At 41.8% G+C, this 21,285-nt stretch overlaps 1 long non-coding RNA gene across 1 annotated transcript; it reads left to right on the top strand.

Moving 5' to 3' along the window:
- The first annotated feature begins 232 nt into the window (after positions 1–232).
- Positions 233–20,872, top strand: LOC115089931. Its single transcript, XR_003856273.1, has 4 exons — positions 233–1,503; positions 14,319–14,494; positions 17,243–17,357; positions 20,401–20,872. It is a non-coding gene; the product is annotated as an uncharacterized LOC115089931 (long non-coding RNA).
- The last annotated feature ends 413 nt before the right edge of the window (positions 20,873–21,285 follow it).

Genomic DNA, 21,285 nt, shown 5'->3' with positions numbered 1-21,285 from the left:
GCCGGCGAAGACGGACGAATGCACGCCCGTAGTGCACGGGTGCTCAAGCCAATGAAAGCACATGGACGGGCGTACGTGACGTATGCCGTGAAGTCACGCACGCGCGTTCATGTGCTTTCATTGGCTTGAGCGCCCGTCAATTTGGGCGCTCTAGCCAGCGAAGCATACGCCGTGACATCATGCGCTTCGCTGATGCAGTGGATTGAACAACGTTGATATGATATCAGAAACATAGAACATTATACTATTGGTTATGCAGGGATGGGAAAGTAATCATTGGCTGCTGTTGCATCCGAAGGCTGGTTTAAATACTGCTTCAGAGAAACAACATGGAGGATTGTTTTTGGGAAATGAGTGACAGCATAGAAGTTTGGAGCGTATGTATATTTAATAATGGGTAAAAGTTTGATTTATCAAATCAGTACATTTAAACATTTTGGTTTTTTTGCAGAAGCAAATAAGAGTTGACACATTGCCCCTGACGAAGCATTTAAGAAACACGAGCCGTGTTGGGCAGGTTGACAAAAATACAAGTGCTCCTTCAGCGTTTTGATCGCTCATCTTAAAAGGATAAGTGTTAACCACTATATAATTTAAAAAAAATGTGTAACCAAGACCAATGATTATAAAAGTTGAACAACTACATATGAAAATATTCATGTAGTAAACTGGTATTTTAATACTAGTGAGAGTAATTGCACACAATTTGAAAGCTCTCCTATATAATATATGGTCTGGTTTCACAATTTAAGAAAATAAGTTTCCAATTTGTTGGTGGTCTTTTGGTGATTATATGTTATGAGTTACATCGTCTGGGCAGTTCTGAGGTATAAATGGTACAGCTTAAGTCACCCAATCAGAAAACCCCAAACCTGCAAAGGAATGTACATACTGTTTCCTAACATCACATTAGAAGACCATGTTCACTCGTACAAAATGCCATCCAGTGGACCTTTAGTAGTACTACAACAACAAAAACATTTTTCAAACATGGTTAACATGGACACAAGGGGGTCTTCCCCACTCAGAGCCTCTTGTATGGCTATCAAAGCGTGTACCATATTTGAGGGTCTCCCTACACACTGTTTTTTTTTTCTTGCTAGGAAAACATGAGTCTTTCTTTGTCACAAAACTTAGGAATGGAAAATACCTGGACTGGTGTCAGTCAAGGCCTGAAAAATCAAGCCAGGCTCAATGAGGTTCATCTGGCCATTCATAGAAACCCAAAATTACATTGACTAAATAGCATTGGCATATTACTTACTGAGAAGAAGCTAATAGTGTGATCACAATAAACTGAGTATACTTTCTTTTCCTCTTGGCTATTCTTACATGTTTCTAAAGGATATACAAATAAATCTGCACATAGGAGTGGCTTTTCAGTTCCGAGGAAAGAAGTGGAAGAGCTACTACACTACAGAAGAGGAATGAAAATGAGGGCAGAGTTCCAGGAGAGCACAAAGCCAACATGAGTGTGTTTAGAACCATATGTCTTCTTTAAATGTAAGAGATTTCAAAAATTGGTATGAAAGGATGTGCTTGGAAACAGAAAAAGCATGAAAGAGAGGTACCCAGGGAGGAATGTGCTGCTTTGACTCAGAAGGTCACTGGCATTAGACTATTCCCCTTTATAATCACCCTATAGTTTAGGCATAACAATGGCTCTACTTCACAGTTTGCTAATGCCTCAAAGCTCACAAAAAACGAGTTCTGCACTCAAATCAAAATAATTGGTGAGTTCATTGAGGTTTTTTGAAACTCAGACTACAGTTCATTGTCAAGCCTCTGAATGTCTACATTGAGATATAATCACACTAACAATGCCAATGATTGTAAAAGTTTTGTTCTTTGGCAACCTGTTGCTTGGAAATGTATTTGCCCTGTGTAACTTTTTTTTTAATTCTTTATCATTTTCATTTACAATATTGCAATATCCTTTTTTCACAATGGACTAACCTGTACATTTCTATAATAAATTTTTATATCATTAATTTATATCATCTCACCTAAACTCCATATATAATCCACGGATCATATTCTCCAGAAATCAAACATAATAAGGACATTTCAGTGTAATATTTAAAGAAAATATAGCGAAGGGCAGACACATTTTTACCAGGAGTATTAAGAAAAGATTAACTTAGGTATGAGCTATGCATAGATTTTCAGTGGTATTTTCATATGCCTTCTTCCTCTTAAGCATTGGGAGGTGATGTTACAGGTTTACGGCCATCTATAAACTGCTGAAACTGTTCAGTTTGAAAGAAGACAAATATTTCTTCCCCCTTCTTTAGAATACATTTACAGGGGTACCATAGTGAGAGAGAAAATCCCAAAGCGGTAGCATTTTGCCTATATGACAAATTCCTTTCTCCTCTATTGCGTAACTGGAGCCATGTCAGGATACATCCTGACTTCCTGATCATAAAAAATTACAGGAAATGTTTTGAAATAGTTACGTATCACTATATTCACATCTTGGGTTGCTATGAAGGAAACTAATAAAAATTTCTTTCTATAATATCCATATTGGAACTTGCAAGGAAACTAGTCAGGTTAGTTGGTATATCAACGTTAACATTTCTAACAGTTTCCCTATTAGACAGAAATCTACATACATTTATTGAGGGAATATTCTGATCAGAAAAGCCAAGTGCTCTTGTTAGAAATCTTTTTAAGGTAATATATGGAATCTCTCCCATAATTTTGGGGACATTCTCACATTTAACTGTCTCAAACCATTTTCTGATATTTCTAATCATCTTGATGAAGACAATTGTTCTTTTATAATTACAGCACTTACCATAGACATGGGGGGGGTCATTTTCCAAGGTGTTATCACGGGAGATAATATCGCAAATCGCGCTGTGTGCTGCAAAACAGCTGCAGTGTTAGCGCGGCTCCTATCGCGGCTAATAGCTACAACACTTTCATTCGCATTACGGGCCAGTGAAGGGTTATCGCGGTCCATGACAATGAGAGAGAGAGACTGAGACTGAGAGACACTGACTGACTTGCTATAGTGCCTATGCCCTAGACAGGTATTTGTATCCCTATGGGAGGGCCACCTAGTAACTCGAGGTGGGGATTAGGTATGAGCGTAGGGGGTTGGGGGCCACTTTCACAATCAACATGCGACGTACGGAAAGAACAGTGGTCTCTAGTGAAGATTTGCTGGCCGTCTGAGTGAGGAAACTCACTCCAAGAAGAGATTTGGGCAATGTTCCCTCAACCTAGCTTGATGGACACTCTACCTGGGCAACAACAAGCTAGGTTGAGAGAACATTGCCCAAATCTCTTCTTGGAGTGAGTTTCCTCACTCCGGCCAGCAAATCTTCACTAGAGACCACTGTTCTTTCCGTACGTCGCATGTTGAATGTGAAAGTGGCCCCCAACCCCCTACGCTCATACCTAATCCCCACCTCGAGTTACTAGGTGGCCCTCCCATAGGGATACAAATACCTGTCTAGGGCATAGGCACTATAGCATCTCTCTCTCTCTCTCTCCCCCCTCTGTTTGGACACTTTCATGTACTGTGAAGATTCATTGGATGTTTTTGCGAATCCATTTCCGCAAATGGGGAAAACATCGCGTCATGCGATGTTTCCCCGTTGCATGAACCATGCCCCCTCATGTGTTACCACTGCGATATTGGAAAATGAGGCCCATGGTTTGGACCTTTTTTTCAACTTTATAGGGTCATTTATTAAAATGCTATAAGGCGTTTTCGCATGCGTTAAGGGCTTATCACATGCAAAAAGCACCGTTAATGCATGCGAAAACGCCTTTAACAGCACCATAACGTATGGTGCGATGCAAATCAGAAAAAGAGGAGGAGTTAGGGGTGGGATTCACTGTTTTGCAAAGTCCTATTACATGGCTTTAACACCAATTTTAGCTACACCTTTTTCAGGCTTTATTGCATGTTTTTGCCCATGCTGGTTTTGAAGCTCCTGGAGAGCCAGCCTAGCTATGAGAGAGACAGAGAGACAGTGAGAGACTGAAAGAGAGACTGACACTGACTAGCTGTAATACTCTCACACTAGATAGGTATTTATATATCTATGGGAGGCCCACCTAGTAACTCGAGGTGAGGAAATGCACTCAAAGATGAGATTTGTGCAATGTTCTCTCAACCTAGCATGATAGACTCTCTACCTGGGTAACATCAAGCTAGGTTGAGAGAACATTGCACAAATCTCATCTTTGGGTAAGTTTCCTCACTCTGAAGGTCATCAAATCTTCACAAGAGAGCACTGTTCTGTTTGTACATCTCATTTTGAATATCAAAGTGTCCCCTAACCCCCTACACTAATACCTAAACCTCACCTCGAGTTACTAGGTGGGCCTCCCCTAGAGAGATTGATTATTTATGTATGTAAAATTTTACATATCTCGGTTTACATTGTAACTGAAAAATAGGCATGTGAGAATGCAAATTACATGGAACATGGCATATAAATACCTATCTAGTGTGAGGCCGTTATGGCTAGGCTCTCTCTCACTCTCTCTTTCTCTTCAGTGGCCCTGATAGTAAACATGATCCCCCAAGTGGTTGTGTGTAGGAAATACCACAATTCTGGCACTTTTGCAGTAACTTAGCTCTTCGCATAGGTATTAGTGCAAATTGCAGTAAACTGCCTATTACCATAAAACACACCCCTTTTTCTATCGCATTCGATATTTAGTGCATTTTAATAAATCCAGGCTTTAGTTAGCCTGTTTGTTATGGCAGTCTCTTGTTCCTGGATTCCCAATATTTTCTCTTGGAGGTTATAGTTTAAAGAATCAACTTTCTTCTCCAACTGAGATAGAGAAAGCACATATGCTGCAACAAGGTCCCAAATAGTCTCAAGAGTCACAGCCACCAGCCTCGTTGGCACCAACGTCTACTCACCTGGAGCACCCAATGATTCAATCTACTCTCTGGCCCTGGAAACCTCTTCTTCCTCCAACATCAGAGGTTCCACCGATATACCGGGATCCGAATTCGCCGGTCCAGGCTCCTCTCCAGGAGCTCCTCCAGGCTGGGACTGGATAGCTCCCCTGCTGTGATCACATTGCGCCGGGAGCACACAAAGGTCAGAGCTGAGGGATGCCTCCTCCAGTAACGCAGCTCGCTCTCCTGTTGCAGTGCTCACAACGGGTTCCTTGGTTCCCTCCAAGGGAACTTGAGACAGGAAACGCCCGATGTCAAGCTGACTGGGTCTGTGTAAGGGCTCTGGAGGGAAAACCCTCACCTTTCCCTTCCTCTTTGAAGGAAAAAATTGTATTTTAAGAAAGCTTAGATATAGATGGTGTTCCACGGTCTCACTATGCTGCAATCTTGTCTGCCCCGTCTCTTGCCCTGTGTAATTAAAGGCACTTTTATTTTAAAGTACTGAAGAATGTGTTGGTGTGTCTCCTCTGTTATATCTTTATCTTTCTGTGCCATTTTCTTTCCCCTATTCTGACCCTGGCTCCCTCCTGCCTCCCCCCCCCCTCCCAGGTTTCTTCTGACCTGCTGGTGACCAGTGAAAACCTTCTTTTTACCTTGACAAGGAATGGACTGGTCCTCTGGCTAATCACTTTCCCCTGAAGGCAGCCTCCCCCTCCCCTCACTGTTTATCTGACTAGCCAGGGGTGGGCTGAATCTCACCACAAAATACTGCAATTCAAGTTGAAGCATCGGAATGCCTGCAGTGCTCCTTAGCACATTTCATTATTTTTCTTTCATTTCGTTTTTAATATGAATTGAAACAAAATGGAAAATTTTGTTAAGATTTCCCATTTTGTTTCAATTAAATATTCATCCTTAATAGCTTTCTGTTTTTTTCTGTGAACAAGAAGGCCTTAACATTTACATTAAAGTTTAATGTACAGGTTCCTTAATCTGTTTGTGGATAAGGCAAACAAGTGAAATGATCAGAAACTCTTATAAATGTCAAATTCCCTAAATAAAGAATAAAAGAAAAAAGATATTGAAAAAGACATAAACAGAAAATGAAAAATTCCTTGACAAATACAGATCAAGGTTATAAAACTCATTCAGAGACTGTGAAACAAGAAATTCTGTTTTGCAAACTGGCTGTAAACAATACTGAAATAGTAAGAACCAGGCAAACAAAAGATGATATATTGCAAATAGGATTCATTCATAGTGCACTCACTAATGTTTTGGTTTCTAGGAAACCAATGCGTGTATTATGAATTAAAATCTTTTTTTTTTTTATGTATATATATTTTTATTTGGTGTGTTTAGCTCTTTCTATTTTGATAGTCTTTTCTTTTTTCCTTTGAATTATATCTCCCATTATATTATTCCTATTTGTTAAAACAAAATTCTGTGGTTTTAGGGTGCCTCTCTGCGCATTTGACAAAATACACAATGGCATGGGTAGGGGAATTTTCACAAATGATTTAGCCAAGTACTTTTTCTGAATATTGTTCAGTTCTTACCCAGCTAGTAGTCCTTGCATGAGAAATGGAGAATGGATCTTCCCATTGGCATCTGCTGGGTGCTTCCAGGTCGCCTGAACTGGACACTGTTGGAGACTTCATGCTGGGTTTAATGGACTATTGGCCTGACTCAGCATTGCACTTATTATGAAGGTAATTTTGTAACTGCCCAGACTGGTGTAAAGTCTGGGGGCACTTTTTACGTGCAGACACTATACCAATTTTTATAGGGAAAGTATGCACATACTCTCCCTTTCAAAGCTACTCATACACATTTATAGCTACTATTTTGTGGGGCAAAATATGGGCATATGTTTGTAAAAACGGACAAATATGCATATAAATGCAAAACCCTACCCAACCCTGCCCCCAGGAATGCTTCTTCTCACTGTGGGTCAAATTACATGCTTGTATGCCTTGCACATGTACTCTTACATGCATATTAGGCGGGCAATTTCTAAAAGCCCAATTTTGTGGGGAAAGCACAGTTTTATCCAGGAAAACGACTTTGAAAATTACCCTTCCTATGCTTATGTGATTATTCTAAAACAGAAACCAGAACTTAATATATATTTAAATATAGAATTGAATGTATTTGTACTGACAAACATTTTGGTATGTAATAATATACCTGACAAATTTGAAAAATCCATAAATTAGATGCATTTTTTTTAATTGGAAGTTTTTTGTTGTGTTTTTTTTTGGGGGGGGGGGGGGGTTTCGCTCCTTTGACCTTCTGCTTAGTTGGAAACAGGTTGAGATGCTAGTGCTAAGAGCCTTCAATTGCAACTACATTGGGATTTTCTTCTATTTTGTAACACCTCATTCCCCAAACCACTACCCTCCCTACCCTTTCAAATAAAAAGGTACCTAGTCTAGTCATTACAAATAACCTTTCTTCAACTAGGGCCATGCACTAGGACTCTCTTTGAAAGCCTGCAATCATGAGCCCTGAATCTGGCCAATAGCTGTCACCATTGAGTGATGGCCATGACTTCCCCCCCATGAGTTAAGAACACTGCTGTTACAATTGGTGGTCCACAGGCTATCCCCCAGACCACTGTTCTCACCTTTAGCACAGCTCAGGTAAGAGCGCTATGTCCAAGTGCAGTGGGGGCCATCCTCTGGCACATGCCACTACCCATGGCAGGGGTGCTGTCTTCCCCTCCAGCCCCAAGCTGGAGATGCTGGTTGCCAAGGGAGACCTCCGGGAAGGATATGGTAGATCGCCACACAGCTCCTGCTTCGGCCGCCTGGTCCGGGTACCACTGCTGTCTTCTCCTGCCTTTGGCTAGCCAGTGTATTCAGCCATTTTCCAACACCGAGGTTCATCCAGGCCCTCCTTAGGTGCACTTGACTTTGCTCTTTCTTAAAGGGCCGGTGGCATGAACAGGCAAATGGTGCCCATTAATGACATCACCATTGGAGGACTATTTTAAGGCCACTGCTATATTTGCTTCTTGCCTTGGCAATAGGTCATCTCGCTTGAGAAATGCTTTGCCACTGTGTTCCTGGATCCTGATTCTTGTTCTTGGTTCCTGATTCCGTTGTGTGTCCTTCCTGTATTCTTCTGCCCTTTTCTTGGTTCCTTGGCAGTCTTATTTGTCATCTTGAGTTCTTGTCTTTCTGGTCAGTCTCCCTAATCTGTCTTCAACATCCCCTTCCTGCTCCTGTGGTTCTGCTTCCTCCTCTTTGCTCCTTGTCTCTTAGGATTAGACTTCAAGCTTTGACCTCGGATCAGACCTTGATGCTGCTTGACCTCTTCCTGCCTCTGGCCACTGTCCATTTACCATTATTGACTGAATGCCACCTGGCCTGATTTCTGCCCAAACTTGACTCTGAGAAAACTCTGCCTGATTTGACCACAGCCTTTACTGGACTCTTTTTACCTCCTGCCTGTCCTGACTGCTGCTTGACCAGACTCTACTTTCCCTTACTGTGCGGGCCCACATTTTCTACCATGTGTTGGATCTTCACCTACACAGAGAATTATACCCAAGTCCAGTCGGCCCCGGCACCTCTGGACTCAACCTAAGAGGAACAAGGGCTGGTATTGGTGATGCTCCAGTTGGGCCTCTGCTTCATCCAGCTCCATCTTCCAGTAAGTAAATCCGAGGATCTATCGCTACAGTTTCAAAAGCAAAACTTTGATAAAATGAGAAAAATAGTTAGAAAAAAACGTAAAGGTTTAGCTACAAAGGTAAAAGATGTGCAACAGGCGTGGACATTGTTAAAAATACCATCCTAGAAGCTCAGACCAGTTGAATTCCATGCATTAAGAAAGCTGTAAGGACTGCAAAACAATTACCAGCATGGTTAAAAGGTGAGGTGAAAGAGGCTATTTTAGCCAAAAGATCTTCATTCAAAAATTGGAAGAAGGATGCATCAGAAAAAAATAGGATAAGGCATAAGCATTGGCAAGCTAAATTTGAGACATTGATAAGATGGGCTATGAAAGAAGTTGGCCACAGAGGCAAAAACTCACAATAAAAACATTTTTTTAAAATATTAGTAGAAAGTCTGCAAGTTGGACCGCTGGAGGATCAAGGGGTTAAAGGGTCACTTAGGGAAGATAAGGCCATCATGGAAAGATTCAACTATTTCTTAGCATTGCTGTTTAATGAAGAGGATGTTGGAGAGATACCCGTTCTGGAGAAGGTTTTCATGGATGATGATTCAGATCAACTGAACCAAATCACAGTACACCTGAAAGATGTTGTAGGCCTGAATGACAAATTGAAGAATAGGAAATCACCTGGACCAGATGGTATACTCCCCAGGGTTCTAAAAGAACTGAAAAATGAAATTTCAGACCTATCATTAAAATCCTATCCTATCATTAAAATCATCTGATGTACCTGAAGACTGGAAGACGGCCAATGTAACCCCTATATTTAAAAAGGGATCCAGCCAGGAAACTATAGACCATTGAGCCTGATTTCAGTGACGGGAAAAATCATGATAACTGTCAAAGAATAAAATCACAAAACATTTAGACATGGTTTCATGGGACACAACCAATACGGATTTACCCAAGGGAAGTCTTGCCTCACAAATCTCCTACATTTTTTTTGAAGGGGTGAATAAACATGTGGACTGTAAATAAAAGAGGTGAACTGGTAGATGTGTTGTATTTGGATTTTTAGAAGGCGTTCAACAAAGTCCCACATGAGAGGCATCTAGGAAAACTAAAAAGTCATGGGATAGGAGGCGATGTCCTTGTTGTGTTTGTGGCATTATGTGGACCCTTAGTCGCAGTGGATATGACTCCTCCCATGGGGAGGGGCCTGTGGGGAACCACAGTGATAGGCTAAATGCAGAGAGTGGACACTTGTAGGTGGAAAGCTTTATTGTACTGCTGTAGATAGATGGTATGAGGCAGGAAGGAAAGGCACTGGAGTCCGGCAAGGTGCCAATACATTCTGACAGTTTCAGATGGAGAAGTCTCACCCAGATGTTCAAGGTAGATTGGAACCCGTGGTGTGGGATAAGCCGAGCCTGGTGGGTGGAGTTGGAGAACCGTATCATAGAGGTACTCACTGGAGCGTAGTGCAAGCATCTTCCTGGCAATGAAAATGGTAGGACGAAAGGTCCATGGTGCAGGATACACTGGACCGGTAAGCCCTCGAGGAGCGAGTACCTGATAGTACAGAAGATCCTGAAATAAGAGAGAGATACCCCCGAGGAGCGGTTGTCAAGTTAGTAGAAACCCCGAAGGGTAGTTGGAAGTGAGAGGCCACCGAGGAGCGGATGCCTAGAGCTTCGTCAGGAGCGAGATTCCCCAGAGGGTAGCGAAGTGTCTAAGCAAGCAGCTTAGAGCTGTCAGAGTAGCTAAACCGAAGTCCTTGCTAACTCAAAGTAGGTAGCATAGCAGAGGCTTAAATACCCGGAGGTATTGACATCATGTGGTGGGGACGCCCCCGAGGTTCCCGCTAAGACGTGTACATAGGCAGAGGCAACATGCACGCGCCCACCCTAGGAGGCCATGGGAAGGAGAGGTAAGGCAGAGTGCTCACAGCCGTCTGCGACCGGAGGCAACAGTACCCCCCTTCAAAGGGCCCCCTCCAAGACCTCTTCCAGGTGGTCTGGGTTTTTGTGGGTGTGCCAGGTGGAATTGCCGTGCCATCTCCTTATCTGTGATGTTGGCCAGCGGTTCCCATGAGTTCTCTTCTGGTCCATAGTTCTCCCAGGAAATGAGATACTCCATTGTCATGCCTCTCTTACGGACATCCAAGATGACATCAACGGCATATTCGAAGTCATCCTCAGTGTCCAGACTAGTTGGTTCTGGGGTCTTTTTGGAGAATTCGGAGAGCATCAAAGGTTTTAACAAAGAGATATGGAATGCATTGTGTATCTTCATTGATGGAGGTGTATCTTCATTTGAGGAGTAGCGCCTTCATTTGCTTCCAAAGTTGAGATAGCTCTGCTGCAGTAGTCTGTGTGGCAGGAGAGGCCATTGATAATGGAATAGGCAGTGGAGGCAGTGGTTGTTGTCCTTAGATGAGCTGGAAGGGAGAAGACCCCGTAGAAGTAGCAGGATGCGAGTTGATAGAAAATTCTGCCCAATGGAGTAATTCAGCCCAATCGTTCTGCCTTGCATTGACATAGGATCGCAGACATTGTTTCAGCATTCTATTCATTCTCTCAGTCTGACCGTTAGACTGAGGATGGTAGGCAGAAGTTAAATCCAAGGCGATGTCAAATTTTTGACATAAAGCTTTCCAAAACTTCGCAGTAAATTGTACTCCTCTGTCAGATAGGATATGCTTAGGCATCCCATGAAGACGGAATATGTGTTTAATAAAGAGTTTACCGGTGTCGGTCTTCATAACTTGTCGATCTGCCGAGGTGTTATTTTTTTAAGTAAAAAAAAAAAGTAAAGAAAAGTATTTTTCTCTGCTTTTCTGTACTTCTTTTACCTGCGCTCAGCTATTAATTTGGATTCAGGAAAAACTTAAGCACAGAATCCCTACTTCTCTCACTAAATGACACAGTACTCAGAGGATTTGACAAAGGACAAAGCTACCCACTAACAATCCTGGACCTATCAGCCACTTCTGACACAGTAAACCATGCAATCTTACTCGACAGACTAGCTAAAATAGGAGTTATGGATATCACATTAAAATGGTTTTCCTCCTATCTATCACAGAGAAATTTCCAAGTAATGTTCCAAGTAATGTTCAACAACACTCTCTCAAATAAAGTAAACCTCAACAGAGGAGTACCGCAAGGATCTACCCTATCAGCTACTCTCTTCAACATCTACCTACTACCAATATGTCACGCACTAGAATGCCTTGGGTTGATCCACTTTCTATATGCTGACGATATTCAAATACTGGTCCCTATACAGAATACGCTGGAAGAAACATACGAGAAAACTATCATCTATCTCTCAAATCAAACAGCATCTAACTGACCTGAAACACATAATAAACATAGATAAAACTGAGTTAATAATCCTTGAAAGAAAAAACACTACCTTCCCCATGTTACCACTCAAAACAGAAAACCCAAATACCTTGATCTCACCTGTTACTCATACACGAAATCTAGGAATCACCATAAACAAAGATCTTTCATTCCAAACCCACATAACCAACAAGATTAAGGAAGGATATCACAAACATCTGACGCTCAGACGTCTCAAACCCTTCCTTGCACAGGATGATTTCAGAACGGTCCTGCAACTACTCATCTTCTCCAACTTCAACTACTGCAACACTCTACTCTTTGGCCTACCATTTGCTACCATCTGTACTCTACAGATCCTACAGAACACACCCGCCAGAATTCTGACTGGATCAAAAAAACATGAACACATCACACCAACCCTCATCTCTTTACACTAGCTCCCGATAAAATACCGTATAGAACACAAAGTACTTATAATTCTGCATAAAATAATCCAAGGACATCAAAACAACTGGCTAAGCAAATCCATCATACTCCACACTCCAAAACGGAACCTACGTTCAACGAACAAAGGCCTCCTCAAAATCCCTCATGCCAGAACCACACAACTGAACACAACTCACGAGAGAGCCATATCCATCGCCAGCCCCACTCTATGGAACTCAATACCAGTCGAAATAAGAAATCAACCAAATATCAAAATTTTCAAAAAAGACCTGAAAACCTGGCTATTCACCAGAGCTTACTCAAACTCACTCAATCAACTTGACCACCAATTAAACACGCAACCCAATTTCAAGAAAAATGCTCTGTCCCTCTTTCAATCAAATAACTCACACTATTTGATCACCTAAGATAATGTGCAACTGACCTCACATACTATCCCTAGCCTATATATAACAGTCTCTTTTATATGTATCAACATTACCATATGTATTAACATTGCTATTATATAAGATTTATAATATGTAATAATAATTTTATATGTAATTAACTAACACTCAAACCCCAATTCCTTTCTTTCTGTCCAACCTTATTTCATGACCCCTGTAAACTGTTCTGATGGCGAAACTGAATGACTGTATACAAAACACACTAAATAAATAAATTAAGGCACACTTTTTTTTTTTGCATGCGGCGTGAATGAGTAATAGCCTCATTCACATCCATTTGCATGTGATAAGCATTATTGCATTCACTCCGTGACTGACGCGGGTTAAATAGGCCCTAATCCCCCTATTGCGTTAGGGGGTGGATTAGCGCCTATTTAACCCGCATCGGAGTACGGGTTATACAGTGCGCTCGACTGAGCGCACTGTATTGCATCGCCCCTTTGGAAGGAAATCATCAATTAACACAGTCATCAAAGTCTCAGTGCTACAACTTCCCTAAATCTGGTTTGTGCTGGTTCCAGGGCATCTATACTCTCAACAGAATAAGAGACCTGATTAGTAAGATCTTTCTCAATTACCTTGGCAATGTATGGCAAGTTGGAAATCAGTCGGTGGTTATTATACTTTCTAGGATCTAAATTGTTACCTTTTAAAAATGGAGAAATAAGCACCTGCTTACAAAGTGATAGTAGAACTCGAGTTTCCAAGGAACTATTAATTACCTTCAAAGCCCCCACATATATCAATGCATTTAATGCTTGTACTTTTCCTACTTATTTTAAAAATATATGCAAGCTTATTTTAAGCACAGAATATAAAGTAGAACTTACTCGCGTAAATCTGTAAATTTTAAAATATCTGTGCATAAATGAAATTAACCAGTTTACTAATTAGTTCATAAATTCAACCAGTCCTTTACCAGGTCATTGAGACCTTCCTAGTTCTTCAGTCTGAACTTACTTCAGTTCACCCAGACCTTCCATCCAGTCAGCACTATACAATGAACATGTTTAATATCAATTATGCCAGATAATTAGCAGATGTAAAAATAGGCAAGTAAGTTGCCATATGTGTGTGTTGGCCTCACCCTGGAATATCCCAGACCATTCTGTTTTTTGTGCACAAATATGTTCACAAAAGTGAAATTAGGTACATATTTATTACTTTTATAAAATATGGATTATGCGAATAGAGGCTACTTACATTTGTATATGCAAATTTTTATGCATTTAAATTTTGATTATACAAAACTGTGTGTATAATTCATTTACCTGTCCTCTTCCTGCCTCTGGGAGATAAAAGTACATGCATTGCTGAACAATGTGGGAACATTTACCCATGAGCAGGTTGGAAATTATCAAAGCCTTAATTTCCACAAATAAAATATTGTTTTACCTATGGAAAAGTCTTTCATTATGGCTCTCCCTAGGATGAAAACAGATAAGTCAGAGGTTAAGTATCCTGCAGCACGGGGTCTTTTGTTTGAATTATATAGAGTATCATTGTATATATCCTGTTTTGGAGGATTGGTTTGTATGTAAAATAATATTGTTCTATTTTTTAAAGTTAATGTAAGACTTGTGATTCAAAAGTGCAAGATTGACAGCACTGGAAAATATGGAAAGAACAGTTTTTATTGGCAAGATCAGTATAGAATATGCAGTGATACTGCAGCCATCTTCACATTACCCTGTCAATGTGTTTCAATCCTGCTCTGGAGGGACCACTTCTAAGGGAAAAGGGTAAGTCAATCTCTGTGCTAGGAAATCTTTGGCCTTTCTGTTGAAACTTCCAACAAGGGGATGCTAATTAGTTCCAAACTGTGGTGATTTTGCATAGTAAATATGAATCCACTGGGAATAGAATATGACAATTAGTTTATTTTACAAAGTACTAATGGCTTTCAAATTATAACTAATGCTTACCACTTCAGACCTAGATCAGATCTGTACAATGGAGCTAGAGAAGAAAGACAGTCTAAGCCTGAGTCAGCTGAATGAACTATCCAGCTCTCCTGAGTTATTTTATGATGTTTCAACCTGCTTCACCAGCAGAATGATATTTTACGTTTACAATGGACCTACATCAATATCTTCTGCACAGAATGGGCCCCAGTGAGGATGTGCCATGATAAGGAATTCCCTGCAATATATGTCAGTTTCAGGATTTTATTCAAAGATATTCAAGCAGACAAAATTAGAACCTGGTTTATATTTTTGCAGGGTAAATCAATACAGCATGGGATAATGCAAAACAGTCCAAGATCCAGTCTGCGTCAGTTAAACTAGTTATACCATATGAACAGAGGCAAAAATGTGATTTTGGTTAATTTATTTGTTTTGTGGGCCACAATCATTTGTTTGGTTCATTTTGGCCATTTTTTTTTTTTGTTGGTTATTCATTTTATTTGTTCAGGTGTTTCCCATTACAGACAATGAAGGAAGCAATACAGCCTATTTTGGGCTCCAAAATTGGGGTTTTCTAATTTCTAATGAACTTTATGGGTAGACATTAGAGATGTCATATGGCCGAACATTTTGGTTTGGCCTTTGTTATCAGCCCACTGCAGGAAATTTTGTTTTCCCACGGTTTGGGCTGATTTTTTTCGGCTTCCCCAAATTTTGGGGTTAGTGCACTAACCCCGAAAAACAAATTTTCCCAAAATTTCAGGAAATTCTGCTTCATTTTTCGTTCTGGACGAATGCACATCCCTAGTAGACATCACCACAGGGTGAAGGGCACTCCAATTCATCAAAACTAAGTCAATATAGCACTAAAAATGACGTGCCAGATTTTATAAATTAGCGCAATTGTGTACTTTTGTTCACGCACCAAGCGCGAACAAGAGTATGCGGGTTTTTAATAGATACGCCCGTAGTCGCGCGTATCCATTAAAATCCGGGGTCGGCGCTCGCAAGGCTGCCCAAAATCGGCAGCCTGTGCGCGCCGAGCCGTGCAGCCTGCCTCCGTTCCCTCCGAGTCCGCTCCGAAATCGGAGCGGCCTCGGAGGGAACTTTCCTTCCACACCCCCGCACCTTCCCTTCCCTTCCCCTACCTAACCCACCCCCCTGGCCCTATCTAAAAACAGGCGTAACTTTGCGCGCGCCGACCGGCTGCCCCACTCCGAGTTCCGGTCCCGGGAGCTGGTCCGGAGGCCGCGGCCACGCCCCCGGAATGCCCCCGGGCCGAAACCATGCCCGCGGCACCGCCCCCGAAACGCTGCGTCACGCACAACATGCCCCCAAAACGCCGCGTCACGCATGACACGCCCCCTCGACACGCCCCCGACATGCCCCTCCATGCAAGCCCTGGGATTTACGTGTGTCCCGGGGCTTGCGCGCACCGCCGAGCCTATGCGAAATAGGCTCGGCGCGCGCAGGGGGGGGGGTTTGGGGTAGGTTTTTGTGGGGGTACGCGCGTATCCCTTTGAAAATCTACCCGGACATGAATAGCCCAAGGACTTGTAAAGGGGCAAATGCTATTAGCAGGGTCAGGAGTTCTCCAAGGCATCATGAGAGAATCAAAAGCAGCAGCAAGTGTGGCCAGAATACCCCAAGTCTTTAAGGAGAGGCAAAGGGCACCAACAACAGTGACATGAACCCACCAAAGCAGCACAAGAAGGGCAAAGCTATGCCAAGTGTAGCATGAAAAGCTCAAGGTTCCATGATGGGGAAAGAAAGCACCAAAAGTGTCAGGAAAAACCCTAAAGAGGGGACAGAGGGTCAAAGCAGCAGTAAAAGTAGCATGAAAACCCCAAAGCATCATGAGGGATGAAAAGCAGCCACCCATAGTGGAAAGAACATCCCAAGGTGTAAATGAGAAAGAAAGGGCATTAACAAAATTGGTACAAAGCCATAGGCAGCGAGAAGCGAGAGGAAATCCATGGAGGAGGGCTCACTTCATTTCTGTATGGTATCATTAGGGGAAGGGACTGGCAGTATAGGTTTGGAATTGGTCTTCCTAATGAAGATTTAGGTTATTTATTAATTGCTGCTTTAAGAAAAAACTACCTCATGTTAACAAATAACTGGATTAAGAAGGCCTGAAGAGAGAAAAATGTAATTGTCAGCCCAAGGCAATGGCATGAGAATGCAGGGCAAATGTGAGATAAGGAAGGTGCCAAGAAAGTTAAACAAAGGAAGTATTAACCTAAGCAGAATGTGTGATGTCTGAAAGGCGCATGAAGGAAAATTACCAGCTGACATAGAGGATGAGCGGGGGGGGGGTTTGAGCCATGTTTAACAGTGTATAAAAGAGTAAAGCAAATTTAAAATGAGTAAATGGCATTGCTCACAAAACAGTATATTCTGTAAGTTGGGCTCATTTACTACCATAAGGAAAACACAATCTTGATTTCCTTATAGATTCCTCTATCCTAACTTGTATGTATGCATGAAATAAACAGATACTGCCATTTCTTATAAGATCTCTGCTCTACTCAATAAATGTTATGTTTTGAAACTGAAAGTCTATTTCATCACTATCTCTAGGGAGGAAACCAGGCGGGGGAAGTTCAGGTCTTTTAACATTATTTGGTGGAGAATGCGAGCACAGGCATACTGAACTCCCTCTGGTTTTACTCCCTGGGTGTGCGGCGGACTTCAGGTAATTTCTTGATTTTCCTTTCTGTACTTTTCTTTGTACTTTTTCTTTGCTTTTCTTAATATAGATTATTACTTAGAGATTATAATGTTGAGTTTTCCTTTGGATTAATGATTTGAACTCCCTGTATGCATAGAGCCTGCAGGTAATGATTTGAACTCCCTGAAAAGGTCAGGTAATGATACCTTGAACTCCCTGCACAAGCAGGTAAGGATTTGAACTCCCTGAGTATCGCAACACTCAGATTATGAATATTTTCTTGGTGAACTCCCTGAGAGATCCGGACCTCGGGTAACGAATATTTCTTTGCTCCGTGACATGATCATGAACGCATGATAGTGTGATAACACTGCTGATGAGATTGAGGTAAGCAAAAAAATTGAAGAAATAGCACCTGCCATCATTTGGGTAGATTATAGTTTTATTTTATCATAATATAATATTGTTATCCATTTGTGCACACTTTTTATTGTTCTATTGAGCTGCATTCTTTTGTGAGTTCTATACAGCCCTGGTTCTGCAACAATTGCTGCTATTCATTAAGTATAAAAAGACAGGAAAATCCTTAACATGGACATTTGCATTAACATGTTTATAGGCACCGGATTAGATTCCCAGAGTTCAGGATCAGCGCTCCCCTCCCCCTTATGAGAGCAAAGAATCAGAATTTAACCCTTGGTTAGGCTATGGTACAGGGAATATTACATTTACAGTCTTGGACTGCTTGTTTTTGTTTTTATAGTTTGTAAAAAGATTTGTATGTTGTCCATAGTAAGCTAGTTTTGTTTGAAGACTGTAGTTTTTCTCGGCCCCTATCTCTTGTTTATTTCAGGAAAGAATCTATATGGCAGGATGAGGAGAAACACGCAAAGCAATGTATCTCCTGAAATCCCCCATCTTCCACTACCCTTATCATATTTGCATCACTGTCTGTCACAAAAGAGACCTTGCACGAACACTTCTGCCTCTCTTGTCTAGCTTCCAACCCTCTAGCATCTTTCTTATAACTGTTAGGATATTGCACAAGATAAGGGTGGTATTCAGCACCTGGTTGTGCAGCACCCTGTTGCTCAGTCCCACCTAATTCTATTGCTTGCCCTTCCCTTGGCCAGTTCTCATTGATCCAGAAGACACTGGTGAAATGCATGCTATTCCCCTCTGTCTTACTCAGCTGTGGCTTTGTGAGACTATGACACTTATTGTACAGGATGGGTTATCCTGCCTACTAAATGAAATGGGGTTAAGAGGTGAAGCAGATGCTTAAAGTCCAGCTTCTACACTATCTGCAGGGGCTGGTCATCCATGCAATCATTTCCTTAATGCACCTCATCACTATTTTATATGTTGCATGCCTCTTGCCCTGGGCAGTGATAAAAACTTCCTCTATGGTGGTTTGCCACTGAAGATGCATGACAAGGGCTGCTAGTCTTCCATCTGACTGGTGGAAGGGGAAATGGGTCAACTTGGAGAAAAGTCTTCATCTTTTCAACCCTTTTGCAACAGCTTCTGCTCTGAGTGGCAAAAGGAAGTTCCCAGTCTATCACTACCACCCTCCCCTGATGCCAATGCTAGCAGATGATGTTTCTATAGGTGATGCTGAATACCAGCATTTGTCATATGCTCAAGTACCTTCTCTCATCTGATGACCTTACTACAGTGAATGAACTGAGCAACATGTAGTTTCTCCCTCACTTTAATGTGGCTCAGTACAATGGATATCTTTCACAGTCTCTTTCTGTATCCTTGGAACATGTTGCTGCTGGCCTTAGAGTTGAGGGTTGACCATGAGGAAAATCCAGGGGCATTGCTCACACTCTCTGCATATACTGTCTGATCTTCCTGGGGGTTACACTCAACAACATCAGTATCACTGACTTCTCCACCTCCTCACTGGAGTATAAGATGCTACTGACTAGAGATCCCAATTTCTCTTTGGCTCTAGCTCTTCAATACCTTCTGAGTCAGGAAATTCCAGACACAATTCTTCCTCAGAATCAGTTTTTGAAAATATATCCATTTTCTCAGAAGCAGTAATTATGGAGGAGCACACTTCTGGATTTGGATATTGTACTTCTGCTGCCCCTGTCTTTGCCTCTGCCCTGCTAACACAACCTTTGATGGCCCATGTTCTTTTCCCCTGCTCCAAAGCAAGAGAATGAGGAACAGGAACTGGTGGCACATGCTCTCCCAAGTTTAATTTCTTATGGCTTGAACTTTCTTCCACTTCTGGCTTGCTGTGATTAAAAAAAAGTCTCTTTTAAGCTTAGGGGCAGGACTCCCTTTTTTCACAATGCTACTAAGACTGCTTGTACTTCACACAGGCTGGGTTGTTTCTTAAGCAACACACAATCCTCTGCCCCTCCTTTCCTATCCCCCCTTTCCTTGCAATGGTATGATGTAAATGGTAATGGCTACTGAAGCTTTTGATGTCACAATATACCACTCTAATACTGCTTGAGTGTCTGTCTGTCACAGGATATGATGTGACATATGCAAGTACTTTGGAAGAACTTTGAAATCAAAAGTGAACTACAGGAAGTCAGAGATGATACTTTTCAGAGATTGAAGCACAAAATCCAACTCAATTCCTTTTCCCAAAAGGACAGGCATGATCCAGATCCTAGGGTGTAAATTGGGGTAGATGAAGCAGCTCTGAAGTATTGTGAAGAGATACTCAGTAAAATAAACCAGAAACTGGGTCTGTTATTACTGAAGAAACTGTCAATTGAAGGAAAAGTCATGGCGTTCTGGAACAAGGCTTGCCCTGTTTTAGAAGGCTCTGGAATGAGGGGTCATGGGATGAAGATGAAAGAGGGTAGACTCAGAAGTAATCTAAGGAAATATTTCTTTACAGAAAATAAAGTGAACTAATGAAACAGTGACCCTGTTGATGTGGTTAAGGCAAAGACAGTATTAGAATTCAAGAGAGCATACACAAGCATTGAGAGAGAAGAAACTTTAAAACTGATAAGAGGATGTGGATTGTCAGACTGGATGGGCAATATGGTCTTTATCTGCTGACATGTTCTGTGTTTCTATGTTGCAGTATGGCAGCAGTGGCCAAAACCATCACCAGGGCTCTTCTTATTCATTTGAAACTTCTCATGTGAAATGTGCAGTTTTATTAAAATTGTACCTGAAGAGGGGGAGGAGATCCTAAACTTCCCACCATGCTTTTGGGTATCTCTGCTACTGCATCAGAAGCAATTTAAGAAGCAACTGCAAAGAAAATATGCTCCATTTTTCCTTCAATCAACCAGATCTCATTATCCTGCAACTGGACTCCCTTTCTCCACTACAAGGAGGTGAAGCTGTTCATGAAGGCATATGGACCACAAACCATTACTCCATCCTGATGGATGCCAAGGACAATCTATAAGCAGATCCATGCAAAGGACACTATGAAACACAGAAATGACGGCAGAAGAAGACCGAATGGCCCATCCAGTCTGCCCAGCAAGCTACACACTATATCCTTTTTTTTTTTTTTAACTTTTTCTATCACCCACCTGTTACTATTGGCTTCCAGTACCCTCCAGCCCTAATTCCCCTCCACCCCACCACCAATGTAGAGAGCAGTGCCGGATCTGCATCCAAGTGAACATCCAACTCAATTAAGGGTAGCAACCACTGCAACAAGCAGGCCACAACCCTGCCCCACCCCTGTTTTTTTTGGGGTTTTTTTTTTTTTTGGAGGTGGCAGCCCTCCATCCTTCCGCTCCGTGAAGGCGTAACACCAACCACTGGCATCCCACTCTGTGAATGCCTCTGTGGCTACTGCCGCTCCGTGCAGTAGCCACAGAGGAATGAATCAGGAGCCCCCCAAATGAAATAAATCTTATTATTTCATTTCATTTTCAACAAATCCATCAGGCCTACATCTAGGCCCAAAGCCTGGACCTTGACTTTGGATTAGACCAAGGCCCAAAGC

The sequence above is a fragment of the Rhinatrema bivittatum genome, chromosome 4 (assembly GCF_901001135.1).
Source record: "Rhinatrema bivittatum chromosome 4, aRhiBiv1.1, whole genome shotgun sequence".
Classification (NCBI taxonomy): Eukaryota; Metazoa; Chordata; class Amphibia; order Gymnophiona; family Rhinatrematidae; genus Rhinatrema; species Rhinatrema bivittatum.
This window is presented reverse-complemented; position numbering and strand designations above follow the sequence as displayed.